The sequence below is a fragment of the Papio anubis genome, chromosome 8, assembly GCF_008728515.1.
Source record: "Papio anubis isolate 15944 chromosome 8, Panubis1.0, whole genome shotgun sequence".
Classification (NCBI taxonomy): Eukaryota; Metazoa; Chordata; class Mammalia; order Primates; family Cercopithecidae; genus Papio; species Papio anubis.
The window spans coordinates 113,942,033-113,958,829 of NC_044983.1; the positions used below are offsets into that span (position 1 = coordinate 113,942,033).

The 16,797-nt window shown below is 42.5% G+C and overlaps 1 protein-coding gene and 1 long non-coding RNA gene across 9 annotated transcripts in view; one reads left to right on the forward strand and one right to left on the reverse strand.

Moving 5' to 3' along the window:
* The window catches only part of SAMD12 (sterile alpha motif domain containing 12), a 469,495-nt gene that overhangs the window by 452,510 nt on the left and 188 nt on the right, over window positions 1-16,797 (reverse strand). The window lies entirely within an intron of this gene.
* The window catches only part of LOC103887068, a 142,983-nt gene continuing 141,952 nt past the window's right edge, over window positions 15,767-16,797 (forward strand). Inside the window, exons 1-2 of one of the 2 annotated variants that reach the window (XR_004185919.1) lie at window positions 15,767-16,210; window positions 16,557-16,677. This is a non-coding gene — a long non-coding RNA (uncharacterized LOC103887068). Of the gene's footprint in view, window positions 16,678-16,797 lie in introns of both variants that reach the window. The other variant, XR_002523962.2, reaches the window with a different exon arrangement.

A 16,797-nucleotide genomic window follows, 5' to 3' on the forward strand; every position in this document is an offset into this window, starting at 1 on the left:
GTCGGCCGGGTGCGGTGGCTCACGCCTGTAATCCCAGCACTTTGGGAGGCCAAGGCGGGCGGATTAGGAGGTCAGGAGATCGAGACCATCCTGGCTAACTCGGTGAAACCCCGTCTCTACTAAAAATACAAAATAATTAGCCAGGCGAGGTGGCGGGCGCCTGTAGTACCAGCTACTCGGGAGGCTGAGGCAGGAGAATGGCGTGAACCCGGGAGGCGGAGCTTGCAGTGAACTGAGATCGCGCCACTGCACCCCAGACTGGGCGACAGAGCGAGACTCCATCTCAATCAATCAATCAATCAATAAAATGTCATGAAAATAATCAAGTAAAAGTAATGCATGTGGATAATCAGTAAGCTGTGATAAAGATAGATGAGCATAGGTTAAGAAATATAACAATGAGTTTACAAATAACTTAGATATTGTCTTCATATTGCAAAGGCCCCTCATTTGGTCCAACACAGATATGCCTTTCACTAGAAAAGCTAAGTGTTTTCTAAGTCTCTAGCCTCGACAACAACCATCAAAAAGTCCCAGGTACAGAACAGAAAGGGATGGTACCTTTTCAAACTTGGACAGTAATTTGTTGCTTTCCCAAGTTCCCATCACTGGCCTCATTAAGGGCTGTATCTAAGGAAAATGAGATTACTTACTGTACTTACACACATTTACCAAAAGAAAGTGAAAAAATACATTATTTTAAAAAATATTTTATCAACAACGATTAAGATTTGCTAGAATAGCTTACGTTACTCCAGGTATAGCTAGTCATTTATAGAAAGCCTAGAAGGAAATGTTAATAATCCTTGGGGTAACTATGGGGTATGTCAGAGTAGCAGGCTCGGTTAGTGGCAAGAGATCAAACACTGAAGTTATCTGAACTTGAGTTTGAATTCTTACTCTCTCATTTACCAGCTACTGGCCTTAGAAAAATTATTTAATCTTCTAGGCCTCAATTTTTTCATCTAGAAAATGGAGATATTTTCTAAGATGTTGCTATGAAATTTTTTTAAAGAAAGGAAATGGAGATAATATTAATAATCATCTCATAGGATTATTGTGAGCAAGTAGGATATTCAAAATACACAACAACCAGTATGGCCTGAAAACAAACAAACCCATCAGAATACATATACATACACACACACACACACACACACACGCACACTGACCATCAACAACCAGTATAGCTGTATGTACCAGGGTTCACTGGCTGAAGAGCAATTCTGGCTGCTAATATCAGTGAGTACCTAATAAATGTTAACAATTGGTACTGTTAGTTTCTTATTTGTGTTTTTATGATTTCTTTCTTGCTCTGCTGAATACAAAGGATTTTCATGACCAGATAATAATGTTTTAAAATATTAGCTTAATAGGGAAATTTAGAAGATCTGGTACTGGAGAGTCAATTAACAAAATGCTGGGAAAAACAAAAGGAACTTAAAACTCTCATTACTTGAGTCACGCACTAGGCACCTTGGAGAGCCCCAAGACCTTGGCCCTAGTCTGGCTGCCTTCATCCATAACTTAAGAAAGATTCTCGATCCCTTTTAATATCCCATTTGCAAACCCCCGTAAAGTGGGCTCTGTGCCATCCCTTCCAATCATGGCAGCAATGATAAAAGCCTCAAGAAAAAGACTCAAGATATCAAGTTCTAAATCCAAGTTCTGTAACTAATGAATTATGTGACCTTGGGTAAGGGAGTCTTAACATCCTTGTTTGTGAAAGGGGAAGAAGAGCACCTGTTCCAGCTGCCAGTGCATCAATGGTGGCTCAGATGAGAAACTGTATTTTGGAAAGCACAGAGTATATGTAAAGCCAGGGTGGCATGATCTCAGTGATGATGGCCCTGGGGTGAACCCCAGAAAACATGCAGGTGCCAAAGCCATCAGCTATTGAGTTTCCGTTAAAAACCAACCAACCAACCAAACAAACAAACAAACCCTGACCAGGCAAAGCAGTCAGAGGAGGCAGGATTCATAAGGCAGTTTAGTGGTACTTACCAAGCAATAGACTTGAGCATCAGCCAAGGAGAATCACTCTCCCTTACCATTAAAATCAGGGACAAAAACCTGAACACCCTAGAAACCTAAATCTTAAAGCCTCTGAGAGCAGGAAGGAGGCAGGAGATAGGAGAAGGAAAGGGAGATCATGTGTCTGTCTTAGCAAAATTGTGAAGTTAACCAGGTTTATTTTCAGCATCTTTTTTTACCTTTCCTTTCTGACACTCCCTCTACTTTCTGTTGTTTCACTTAATCCCAACCCCAGGCTGTAGTGTCAGAGCACTCTCATGGTACCACCTGGCTGGCTGGTGCACCCAACCCCTACTGCATAGGCAAGCACCTACCAAGGCCTAACCTCTCCAGAATATGACTCATGTTCTGAAAATTATATCCTCTCCTGACATTTGAGAATAGAAGTCCTCCTATTCCATTCCTACCCTACCTGGAGTTAGTTATTGTAAAATAAATGAATTCACAAGAAATAATAAGTCATTCTTTGTTACAATTCTAAAGAAAATGCTGAAGATGATAAAGTCCTGATCCAATATTCCCCAAATATCCTTTTTTTTGAAACGCAATTTCACTCTTGTTGCCCAGGCTGGAGTGCAATGGCGCAATCTCGGTTCTCTGCAACCTCCGCCTCCCGGGTTTGATTCTCGTGCCCCAGCTTCCTGAGTAGCTGAGACTATAGGCATGTGCCACTATGCCCAGCTAATTTTTGTATTTTTAGTAGAGATTGGGTTTCTCTATGTTGGTTAGGCTTGTCTTGAACTCCCGACCTCAGGTGATCCGCCCGCCTCAATCTCCCAAAGTGCTGGGATTACAGGCATGAGCCACCGCATCTGGCCAAATGTCCTAATTAGGAAATTGGATGAACATTTTGTTAGGCAGCATCTTTATCAAATTTCAACTCTGCTGCTTACTAGCTGTGTGACCATGAGCAAGTTAAGCTTTCTGAGTCTCTTTTGTTATTTGTAAATAGGAATGATAATGATACCTACCTGAAAGGGTTGATTGAAGATTAACGAGTTAATATGACAAGCACCTAGAACAGTGCCTATCATGTAGTACAGGAATATTTTTCATATTTTGTATTTATAACTCTCCTTATCTGTCCTACCCAGCACCTATGTCTTCCAGCAGGAACAGTACCTTCTCTAAGGGCTACTACATCTAAATTCCCGGTGGCCCTTGCTCTATCAGTCATCTCTTCTATCCTTTGTATCTTCAAAATCTTCCTCTCCACTAAGTCAATGTGCATAGTCTATAAACACTCTTAAACATTTTCTACCTTTTACAAAAACTTCCTTTAACATGTTTCTAGCCTAGGTATAACCCTTTATCTGCCTTCTTTCAGCATCTCGCCACATTTACAGCCCCTTTGACCTTGATCTCTCTCTTGCTACAACTATTTCTCCCTTCTTTCCACCTCAATACATTTCCCTCTTTTCATTTCCATAAATTTGCATCAAGAGTAGCTTTCTCATCACCCATTTAATCCTTAAAACATTATGATATGGATTTGCCTCCCCATTTCATCAGAATGCCCTTTACTGATTGCCAAGCCCAGTGGGTACTTCCCAGCACACACCTTGCTGGCTGGCTGTGCATCTTGTCACAATGACACACCCCACTCGGAAATGGGATGTCTACCACCACTGGCTGTCTCTGCTTGTCTCCCTCAGTTTCCTAGTTTCCTCCTCCTGTCCCATTTCTTAAGCACTGCATTGCCTAGCAGCCATGCTTTTCTTACACGAGGGAATCTCCTGCTCACCTTTCTTCTTGCCTTAGATGTGTATGTAGAAGGATAGGAGGATTTGTGTTTTTTGTTTTTTTTGTTTGTTTGTTTGTTTTGTTTTGTTTTGTTCTGAGATGGAGTCTCACTCTGTAGCCCAGGCCAGAGTGCAGTGGCATGATCTCGGCTCATTGCAACCTCCACCTCTCTGGTTCAAGCAATTCTTCTGCCTCAGCCACCCGAGTAGCTGGGACTACAGGTGCATACCACCACACCTGGCTAACTTTTGTATTTTTAGTAGGGATGGGGTTTCACCATGCTGGCCAGGCTGGTCTCAAACTCCTGATCTCAGGTAATCTGCCCACCTTGGCCTCCCAAAGTGCTGAAAGGTACCATGTGTGAGCATGTGGTGGGGAGGCACGAGAGATGGGAAGAACAGCCTAAACAAAGACAGGAGGGATCCAAGGTACGGGAAGTCTCATTTAATGGTCCTCAATAGGTTCCTGGAAATGACACCTTTAAGTGACACAACATATTATGAACCCAATTTTACCGTAAGTTAACTGATATAAACAGGAGTTACATTCCCACAGCATATTTCTGGTCCTAAAAACCTAAACTTCTAAAGATCCCAAACATTTCTAATATAAACATTGAAATCAATGTGAGCTATATTTACATTTTTCCAAGTATGTATACATACATTTTAAAAACAAGTAAGATAATGACTCATCCAAATTTTTAGTGAATCCGTGAGTGAGGGTGGTCATAATGTGTTGGGCTATATCAAGGAACAAAAGTATACAAAGTGAAAATTGTCAGAAGCACCTCTGGCCACCATGCAGGTCAAACACAAAGGAGAACAAATGAAGTGGGTTCACTGAGCACTTCTGTACCGCAGTTTACTGTTGCACATCTGTTTCATTACGGTCTACTTTACGAATTTTTATTTTACTATCATCTGTAGTCAAATTTACACCAAGAGCCCAGGAAACAGTAGCTGGGCTTGGCTGAAGATCTAGGAAGAGCCCTAAGGGGAAGGAATGGGACATCAGCCTGGAGCAGGAGATCCTGGCAATCTGGGAAGGACCCTGAATGCTAAGAGGTTTGGACTTTATTTTATTGGCAGTGGAGAGTCCTGAAGAGTTGGAAGCAATTATGTGTCTACCGCTCCCTAGAACTAAACAATCCCAAATCGTATCTTCGTATCTTCATTTTCACCTAAGAAACATTTCTAACATCTGCCCACCCTGTCCATTTATTTTCCCTTATCACCCTATTATTACATTGCTTTAGCTTCCCCCTTGCTTTTTCAATCTTTCCAGACTGTGAACAAACTTTCCATTTCAGTTAGTTCATTCTATTTAAAAAACAAAACAAATCCATATACAACCTCTCCAGGGGAGTCCAGGGAAGTGGGAGGACCATTGCTGTGGGTATGGCAGCTCCCCTCTGATACAGACAGAGCAGAGCCCCTAGACAGCCTTCCTGCCCACATGCCCTGCCCATGTTCCAACCTTTTTTGCTGTGATATGACAGGAGTCTTGAAGCTCTGGCTGTACTGTAAGTTCCAAGAGCAGCAAGTTCAACATCCATAGATTCTTTTGTATTTCCCAGTGTCATTCACAGTGTTGAGCTTATGGCAATTGCACAGTGAATACTTACTGTCCAAATAAAATAGCAATTTACACTAATTCTGTGTTTAGGCACAGGTGAATTTGGACGGCAGCATGAGAAAACAACAAAAACCCAAAGACCAAGAGCTCCATAAAAAGAGAGAATGCAAAAGTGGAGAAAGCTAATACCAAGATAAACACTTTACTGAAAATTTGATCTAAAAACCCCAAAGAATTTTCCCCATTGCAGAGCCCAATTAAGCAATTTTTTGTTTTATTATAATGCTGTTTTTCTTAAGTAACCAAGGTTTCCGAAAGACAACCAGTAAATCAGAACCAAATTATCAAACATGGACAAACCAGAAAGCAACACAGTACAGTGAAAACGCAAGGACTCTGGCATATGGCAGACATAGCTACAAAGCCCAGTTCTGCCACAAATTAGCAGTGTGGACTCAGGAAAATTACTTATATTCTCTGGACCTAAATTCTGTCAATGATTAGGAGGGAGAAAAACTCATATAGCTCACTGCATTATGAAAACCAAGTTTTAGAGAGTGGGCATAAAGATCCTGGCTCAGAGGGATCACAAAATAACATTATTTCTTGTGTTTACTCAACAGTTGAGTGCCTTCTATGAGCCAGATATGGTTGTAGGCACTGCTGATAGATTAGAGAATAAAAAAGGCAAATACATGTGCTCATGGACCAGAGATTACTATCTTTAGCCCTTGTGACAATAGGATAAAAGCTCCAGTCTCTCTCCCCATGAAAATACACATCATTTCCAAACACAAATTATGCCTGCAGTTGCAGGGCAGTCAAGGATCTCATGAAATCCTGCAGTTCCCTCTTGTGATCTTACTCTATCCCTAGATCAGTCAGGGTCTCCTAAATAAGTTTAGTAAGAATGAATCAGGATGCATATTAGATTCAGGACCCCATTTCTGATTTACCTGAAAAGATTACCCTAAGGTGAGAAGTAGGAATATGGATATTATCAAGTGTCCCAGGAGAGTCTTATCATCTAAGGAAACACTGCCTAAGATCTCAGACTCTGGCACACTTGGTTTTCCTAAGCTTATCCACCCTATTATCTAACTATAAATCAAATTTCTTCTAGATCCTGGCATATAGTAGGCACTCAGTGTACTTCTAAGTGATGGGAAGTGAAGGCTATACCCACATATACTTCCCTAGATGACTAACACAAAATTATCAGTCCCATAGTTTATCCAGGCAGAAGTATCTACAAATGACCACAATGTAAAAAGGCTTAGAAAGCAGAAAAAAAATGAAAGGCAAGAGCTAAGGCATCACAAAGCACTGATACATACCTGGTGCTACTCTCAGAGATGGAAAGAGAACAAAAGGATAATGACTCGACTGATGCTAGGATTTGGATGCCCCATCTCCAGCTCCAACCATCCCTTCCCTGTCCCCATTTCTTGGTTCCTAGTTTCACCTTCTCCTCCACCAAAAACATCACTGGTCATCAAGCAGGAAATAGACAAACTTCAAACAAAATCAAGTACAAAGTACACCTATGGGAGCCTGGTTAATAACATCATGTTTTTCCCTCCATGAACTGCACAGGCATATTCTCCAAAAACAAAAACAAAACCCTCAACTGAAATGTTCACATTTTACAATCTCAGACAACAAGTATTAGGGCAATCATTTGTCTGGGAGTTCTGTGGTAATTCTAAATTCAAATATTCCATTCTATGGTCCCAGAGACCAATGGTAAGCCCTGGAAAATCCCAATATGTCAGTATCCAAATTACATAGTCTTTTCACTTAGAAGCAATCCCACTATCAGGCCCCATACCCAATATGTGACCGGGTAAAATGTGGCCTTCGCAAGTGAACCAAGCACTGCTCCCATTGTATAAATGGACATCCGATTAGACATCATTAGAACAAGACACTGTTCTAAATCAGAATCACACAGCACAGCAAAATATAAGCCTCATCCCTGCCATCCCCAAAACTTAACCATACCAGAAATGGTGAAATGGTCAACTAACCTTTTCTCAGGCTTCACGAGATGGAGTCCATAACCAACCTTGGCAGGCAAGACCAATTCCTTTCAGGGACAGGTAAGTTTTTCCCTTTCTAGCTAAATTCATCTTGTGTGACCTGTTAGTATTCCCTTTCCTGTCTTGCCTAATTTTCCTCCAAAATAAGCTCTCCTTGACCTGTCTTCCTTATCTGATTGTTTTTCTACAACAACAGCAAAATCACAAAACAGAACTTGATGACAAATTCTTATTACAAGATAAAATTTAGAAGCCTTCTTTTATATGCCAAAACAAGTGGCATTTTTGGGTTGTATCCATGCTTGATGTCTGTACTGAACTGGTAATCAAGGGTAATCTGCCATAGTAATACTGCCCAATCTTGTAGCAGTGTAGCTCAAGAAACTCACCTCTGGAAAACTGTGTCCTTCTATTCCCTCCCAACTACCTGCATAGCCCCATTAATCTAACTCTCTTGTCCTTGTGAGGTTGTCATTATCAGAAGATAAGCACAGGGGGAAAAAATCCAAATAAAAGAGAACACATATGAGACACTGTCAGTCTGGAAAACCATTCAGCGGTTTCTAATAAAGGTAAAACATACTCACTGTATGACTTGAAAATCCCACTCCTAGCTATTTACACAAGAGAAATAAATTTAGGTTTGCACAACCTGTAAGCAACTGCTTTTAGTGTTTTACTCATAATTACCAATTACTGGAAACAACCTAAATGTACTTCAATTGGTGAATAAACTGCTGTATAGATATTCCATGGAATATTAGTGAGCGATGAAAAGAGCTGAACTATTGAATCAGGCAACAACATGGAAGAATTTCAATGCATTACACTCAGTGAAAGAAACCAGACTCAAATGGCAACACAGTGTATGACACCATTTACATGAAATCTAGAAAAGGCAAAAGTCTAGGCACAGACTTTAGAGCAGTACTTGTCAGGGGCTGTGAGTGGAAGGAAAGACTGACCACTGACCACAAAGGGGCATAAGGAAACTTTACAAGGTGTTCAAATTGCTGTCCATCTTGATGGTGGTAGTGGTTACAAGACTACATTTACCAAAACTTAAAGAACTACAATAGTTGATTTTACTGTATGTAAATTGTATCTAAACAATCCAAAGTTTAAAACCAATTTAAATATCAATAAAAAACCATGAAAGAGAAAGGAAGAAAAAGAATATACTTGAAATGGGGGCTAGAGTTTCAAAATTATTAGTGAGTTTCAATGGTAATTTACCTTGAAAAGAAAAAGAGAGAAGTTTATCTGATATTTACCCAAATTTAGGTTATAATTGAAAATATGTGTTAATTCTTAGAACAAAAAAAGATTCAATTTTTTATTTGTTATATAACTTCAGCAACAGGACTTACGTCAGCAGGACAAAATATCTTTCATTTCATACTTGACTTTCCATAGCACAATTATAAAGGAGATCATTTTTCCCCAAAATATTTAGAGCATCTCTTTTCACTAAAGACTTCTCTTAATCCCTAAAAGGTCCTAATATTTCTCTTTAATGCCTATCAAGTCAATATCTTAATCAATTTTCTCTTCTTTAATGGTTATCTGGCCTAACTCAGTCAGATCTTAATTGGGCCACGGCACATGATTCCAGCAGTTTCCCAATGTCACTTTCATAGAGTCCATGAACTATTTTCTCTTTTGCAAGATCTGAAATTTCTCTTTGTAATCAACTTACTTTGCATACATATTGTATGGATGGACGATGATCAGACAATCAGAGAGAGGCCAGCCTACAAAACTGCTGGTGTTAAGTGGCAAGTAAATTTGTGGTAGAGAAAAATTATGTAAGTGATGAGTCTTTAGTGAATATAATCATAACTTTTACTTCCCTCTGTTGCCTCATAACTGCACAGAGTCAGATAATGAATACATCAAATAATGCATTTTAAGCTGAGGATGCCTTGTATTTTATCAATGACACTTTGTTGGTGTTCTTCCAACTCTGATAACCCACATTCCCTCATTGAGCATGCACTATTATGCCAGACTGTAATATCACAGGACTGTAAAAATGCTATAAAAATGGCTTAGATGCTTTGATAAGTATGGCAGGAAGACAAGGTGAAACAGACAGCATCATCACCATCATCTTGTCTAACATCTTACTCAGTGTTTACTGAGCACCTACCACAAACCAGGTCTTAAGAGCTTCCCTTATACTAATTTAACCTTCTCAACATGTCCATGAGGTCATTACCATTAATATTCTCAGTTTGATAGACAGGCAAAGGAGTCTCCGAGCTGTCCAGTGAATTACCCAGGCACCCAGCAGGTCCTGGGAGGAGCTGGGGTTCACATCTAGCCCGGTTGCAGATGTTGCACATGTAAAGCATTTAAAGACAACACTGTGACTGCTATGATCCCCAGGGAAGAGTCGTGCACTGTGGAGGCAGTGACAAGCCATGAGCAGGCCTGAGCCTATTCTGTACCCCAGGTCTCCAGGGCAGCTGTAGCTCTGAGAGCCACACCCCATAGACAATCCACAAGCATCTGTCAAATCACTTGAGAGTCAGGATTTGCCAACTAAAACACAAACAACTTCTGCAGCAGCAAGGGCAGGAAGCAAGGAGGAGCAAAGGAACAAAACCTGCCAATGGGCTCTTCCCAGCCCCAGCACTCTGGGAAGGAGGCTGCTGAAGGCAGTGAGGTGGGCCACCGCTGTCACCCGACAGCTGCTGTCCTGTCCTGCTCTTCACACGGGAGGCAAGCTGTACAAGCAGATTCTTGCACCCACACTTTAGAAAAATCAGACTAAATATAGCCAAGTTTGCTCTCAAGAGCCAGCTCAGAACGGGTGGTGCTGCTACATTCCACTTCAGAAAACTGGGGAGGAATCAACTTGATTTACAAGAGAGCAGCTTTCCATGCTTGCTCTTGTGGTTTCAAAAGGACCATATGCAAGATCCAACTGGACTGTGGGGAATGTTGCAGGTTTGGCCAGGCAAATAATACAGCCCTTAGGAAAAGGACTTTATCAGACATGAGTTAGGAGGCTCCCCATTCACTTTCCTTCCTATAAAGGACTAAACTACCACATCCCTGGGATGTGGGGGAAATCCATTAGGAAGCACACATTATACATACACTACTCAGTTTTGTGCCTTTTCCCGGATTCCCACCCATCAAAATCCTACTCAAAAGCTCACTCAATTCTATTCCTTTCGTTAGGCTATCCCCATCCAGCTCAGAACCAAATGCTCCATTTGTTCTCAGACCTCCCACGTTATGGTGCTTGTACTTTTATTTAGCACTTATATCATTCAGTCTAATCTGCTTCTCTGTCTCCTTCCCCCAGTGGAGGCTGCAGGGAAGGGCTGGGGCTGGCAGAGGGCAGAGTGGGCTAAGCTCCCTTCCTTATTACACTCCCCACCACATCTCATAGAGTTCCTTGTACATGGGTGCTACTCTACTGCTTATCAACAGATACACACAATCTGCTTGAATGCCTGTGGATGAGCATTTACAATATCCCCTCTTTCTCATAATTAAATACACAACATCTGACACTCACTCGCCAGAGTTCAAGCGTGGGCTTCAGATCCCCAGTTCCCCCTACCTTTGTAACATGTCACCACATCATCCACTGTGACTCAGCATTACAAAACACAGCTACACCAGCAAAGGTTTCCCAGTTTCTGCTTCTCAGCACCAGCCCTTGTTTCTTCAGGCATGAGAGAACAGCAAGGCAGATGAGAAAGAAAGGGTGGGATAAAAGGAATTAAGAAGGGCTGGGCTAGGCAATACAACAGTACGATTAGACTGAAGCCCTGTCTGAACTAGCTAAGAGGGCTACAAAAGAGATGGGGGTGGCAGGAACCGCTGCCACAGCAAGTTTCAAACTAGGTTGGAGGCCCCAATTCTTGTTCACACAGTCACTGGACAGGAATTTTCAATGACGAACTTCTAGCCGTCAATCTCCTTCCTAAAACAAAGTGATCAACAGAAACTGCTGATGCAGGAAAGTCAAATCTGGTGGTCTAGAGAACATAATAAAAATAAGAAAAAAAGATCCTCAGGAATAAGTGAATGGGAGAGAATCAGGGAGTAATTAGTTTAACAATCACACCATGAAGCTGCCCCAGAGTTAAGTACCTATGAGGGAAACTTGTCCATCATCTCACTGCCTTCATGACATCTGCTCTACAGAGGAACACCGTTGGAAGTTCTCATTAAGTGTGTATGGGAGTTACTGCGGAAATCAAAAGCAGTCATAAACCCACCCATTCCTTCATTTGTCTCTATTCATTCATTCATTCAAGCTTCATGGATGAGGCATGAGACATAGTCCTTGCCCTTAGAAAGTGCCACCAGAAGAGGTACATTCAAATGATGTTCTCAAGAAGAAAAGGTAGTTAGGAAAGCATAGGTAAGCTAGCACCAAGAGAGTCACACAGAGGCAGGACAGAGCTTCTTGTGTTCTATGAAGGGAAATCCATCAGAATTACACTTCTGGTCTCCCTCTTCACCCTCCGGGTCCTCCTCAGGAGAGGAGAAGTCAACTCTCTGATGAACAAGTCTGTGAAAAGGCACAAAGCATAGGTTTCCCCCCTTCCTTTGGGTCCCACCTGCCTGCTGCAGGAGCCCAAGTTATCTCTGCTCTCCAGCTGTCAGTGGTATAGAGCAGGGGTCCCCAACCCCTGGGTGGTGAACTGGTATCAGTCCATGGCCTATTTAGGAACTGCGCCACATAGCCGCAGGTGAGCAGTGAGCAAGCAAGCATTACCGCCTGAGTTCTACCTCCTGTCAGATCAGCGGAGGCATTACATTCTCAGAGGAGTGAAAACCCTACTGTGAATTGCACATGCGAGAGATCTAGGTTGCACATTTTTTATGAGAATCTAATACCTGATGATCTGAGGTGGAACAGTTTCATCCCAAAACCATCCCCCATGGAAAAACTGTCTGCCATAAATCTTATCCCTGGTGCCAAAAAGGTTAAGGGCCACTAGTGTAGAGGGAGGCATCCCTGTGACGGGTAAGTTCACTGCTGGGTACGATATTAGCAAGCCCACTTACTCTCCAACCCAAAGTCAGAAAAAATTACCCACTATACCTTTATGATAAAAATGATGTTTTTATCTCCCATGTGACTCCTTTTACTCTCTGTGATGCAGTTCTGAATTCAAGTTGGGTACAAAGTCATCATTTATGGGGCTGCAAAGCCCAGTGTTTACCATGACTGCTTCTATTTGTCACAAGTGTTTGACACGATCTCACTTCCCATTTTCCCAGTCACTGTTATTATTACTTAGCCTTACAATATTTTGGCGATGGGTAGTTTCTACACTCTCCTACAGGATAAAAAACATAGAACCTGAGCACTGAATGACTTATCAGAAGTTATTTGGTAAGCTGATGTGTTCACTGATGATGGAAAATTCAGATTTCTTAATATAGATGTCATTCAGAGCATATAGTCTTGCATTTGACATGTTTTTCTTGGGGAGAGAGGTGAGTGCTGAATATTGGAAATCATTTTTCTGCCATGTGAGAGGTGCTATTCTGTTAGACCTGGAATAGAAATTACCATGTACAATGTCCATCCTCCCTACTTTTTTCATAAATCTCTGAGGATGAATCAAGAAAAGGAATTGGGGATGAGGGGTAAAAAACCCTTCTCTAGATCTAGGGACTCGTGCATTTGTATGTCATTCATGAAACAAATGACTGTGGGCCTCCTAAGTGCCAGGCACCATCCCTGGAATACAGAGATGAATACAAAGATGAATACAACACTGTCCCCAATGAATCCACATTTTTCTTCTCCCTGAATAATACTGCAACCCACCTCCGTTAGAAAACATCAATAGGCGCAACCATCTATACATAGTCTGTCCATAGAGAATGGAATAGTTTGGGGTCCCTGCTACCTCCTTCCAAGAGGTCCTAGTTCCTAGTCCTGCTAATTTGTTTCACAAGACACTGCTTTTGTTTTTGTTTTTTAAAAAAGACAATGGATGCCAGTATAATCCTAATCCAAATGCAGACCATAAGATCGTACCCTGTTCTGTGGCTGGAAAGCACACTTGTAAGCTGCCCATAAATGCAAAGCATGGGTCGCAACCAGACTAGGAGACATAGATAGGACGTTGCAATTAAACTAAGAAGAAAACATAACCCAGGGTAGTTACAAAACAATAAACAAAGGGCACCTCTTTTTCATCTTAAACACACAGCTGCAGGTTCAGCAAAATGAATGAGAGAACTACTTGTTATTAACACTTTTACAAATTCAAGTTCAAGTTTACTTAAGAAAAATGTTACACATAGTAAAAAATCTTCTAATTTGTTACTAATTAGAAAAACTGGCTGGCATGAATAAGTGAAAATTCAGGATATAAAACACATGCCAATTAGTACAGCTTTTCTTAAGAGAAGGGATGTGAGTACGAGTGATATTTACTTAGGATACAGGTTCCAGACACCCTTCCAGAAGCCCCCTCCTTTATTTAATCCTCACAATGTTCCCAGGAGGTAACCAGTAGTGAGCCCATTTTTTCCAGATGTGCAGACTAAAGCTTAGATGTTAAGTAATTCGAACTGTATTTTCTATTCCAGTTCCTCTGGCAAAACTCCTTATTCTCTGAAGCAGCATTTCTCAATGAGTTGGGTAAACTGGTCATTGCTTGACCATGGCTTGGCAACATGATATGGGAAGGCCATGCACTGCAGGCCATGATTATCTCTGGCCATGGGCACAAAATACCAATAGCAGCCCCCAGCAGCAGTTCCTACATGTCCCAAATGTGCCCAGAGACGATGTCACTCAGCAGTAGATGTAAACTACTGCTCTAAAAGATTTTTTGGGCATCAAGACAAAAGACTGAAGAGAAGGGCACTTCAAGGTGGGCGGATCACGAGGTCAAGAGACCGAGACCATCCTGGCTAACACGGTGAAACCCCGTCTCTACTAAAAATGCAAAAAAATTAGCCGGGCGTGGTGGCGGGCGCCTGTAGTCCCAGCTACTCGGGAGGCTGAGGCAGGAGATTGGGGTGAACCCAGGAGGCGGAGCTTGCAGTGAACCGAGATCATGCCACTGGGTGACATGAGCAAAACACCATCTCAAAAAAAAAAACAAAACAAAAACAAAAAAACCTCCCGTCTTCAAATCTGTCAGAAGTTCCTGATTGTATGGCATTTAGGCTTCCAAGAAAGCCCCATGTACCCTTATAGAACCAGTTACAAAACCTCCATGAATATATTTGCCATGCAGTGAATGAGCATTGAGTACCTATTATGGGCCAAGTACTGTGCTATAAGCTGGGAATATAAAGTCCAAGTCTAATCCGCAAGGGGGTTAGAGTTTAGTAAGAGGTAGATTAAGTATGATAAGTGTTAAGATAAATGTGAGCAGCAGGCACCTCCCATAGACTGGAAAGAGTGCTGAGAAGGCAGAAGAGAAAGGAGGGCTGGGACAGGTTCCCAGAGCAAGTGACATTTCCCCTGAGGCTTGAAAGACCAAGTAGGAGTAACCAGGAAGAGACTGGTCCAGGCTGACCTCTTTGCAAAGACAAAAGATAAGAATCATATTTGCAGTTAAAGTTAAAAATACTTCCTTCATTCTTTGAGACCTCACTGTGATTCAAACTCAGGATCTCCTGTTTACTAGACAGGTACTTTAACCAAATAAGTCACTAGAAAATAAACTCTCCATAGTCCACATGTACTTCCTTCCTAAGTTCTTGTTTTTGTAAAGTCTGGCTTCACTGGTATAATCACCCATCAGGCAAGAAATAAGACGAATTTATACTTCTTACAGTGGACAAGAAATTGTTTTCGAGAACAGTGTGGACTAGCAACAAGGGGGAGTGTCCCTGTCTTGGGGACACAGGAGTGGTGAAGAGGAGAGATCATAATCAGTGCCACCTGATGGGTGACGTAGAAGGGATATTTAAGGAGTACGTCAACATATCCTTGGTCTCAAGCTCAAGATGAACTTTATCTCGGCTTTTGTTTTGTTTTTTTGGCATCTTAAGTCTTGACTCACTATCAATCATAACGATACAAAAAAAAAAAAAGAGAGAGAGAGATTCTCACCCTACTGGTACATTTGCACCGACAAGAAAACCTAGAAAAATCTTGGTTGTAAGAGAGAGGACTTCATTTTTGTTAATAAAGTTAGGAAAGCTGGAAGTGGCTGGCTGAGGATCTCTGAATCTGAGATAGCCCAAAGGCAAGAGTTTCCCGAGTTTATGGGCGCTGAGTGTAGGAGCTGGGTTGTTACTACTTCGGGTTCTTAAGACAGTCGTTATAAGGGGAGCAAGAGTCAGATTAGTTCAGTTTCTTTCTCTTGGGGCAGGGAGCAGAGGGAGGAGCAAGCCAGCCCTTGTGGTTCCTTCTGGTCTCTAGCCTACAAGGAATAGGCTCATTTCCCCTTGGCAAGGCGCCTGAAGCAGCTGGCAAGCATGCCTCCTCTCCCTACCTCAGTACCCCCTCTGACCTGACCGCACTCAGAAACCAAAATTCTGTAGGTGAATGCAGGCTCCCATTTTGTCCCACAATGATTTCCTCATTTAGGTACAGCTTGACCTCTAATGTGACATCACAAACGCTTCTGGTCCACAATCTTTTTTTCTTCTTCAGAAACTACCCTAAACAAGGAAGTTTGTGTTCCAAGGTAAGAGAATCGGAAATGAAAAACTCAGGATCCCTCACGAACAGCCCGACCCTGCTTTCAACCAGGAAGTTCAAGGGAGGCAGGACTGTACGGTCAAAACTGCAAAGTCGAAGCTCAAGACTGTAAGAAGAAAGTGGTCTTCAAAGAAAAGGATTCACCCAAATCGAAGAGGTTGTTGCACTTCTTTTCCCTGACTGATTACATTTCATGTCTGTAAACTTTGCTAAGCCCGGGGCGCTGGCTGTATAAGCAGAGACAGGTGTAGGGACACCTCTACCCTCTGGATACATCTGCGGCCGCCGCTGCTGGGTGCACAGGACGAAGGGCCCTCGACCCAATCCCAGTCCAAGCTTCCGGATGACGCACCTGGGCCGGCGACCTCTCCCACGTGAGGGGGCCAACCAAGCATCCCCAGCCCTGGGGCCACCCAGCCCGCTCCGGAGGGAAGGGGCAGGGAAAAAGGGCATCTCGGGGCCAAACCTCATGCCGGATCCTCCGGCTTTCCCCCCATTTCCAGGATATCGTTTCGCATCAGGGACACTCGTCTCCACACCTCCTACCTCAAAGTCTTGCGCACCTACCCTTCACGTCTCTCCAAAGCAACTGAATTAAAGCGCCTACTGGCCTTGGCGGCGCAGGTGAGTGTCAAGAGGTGAAGGAGGAAGGGGCCCGCTCTCCGCCACCCCCTGTCCTCGCCAACCCGCGATCGCCAAGCTTCATCGGGGATGTGTGGCTTGGGGTGCGCGGGTTAAGAAGGA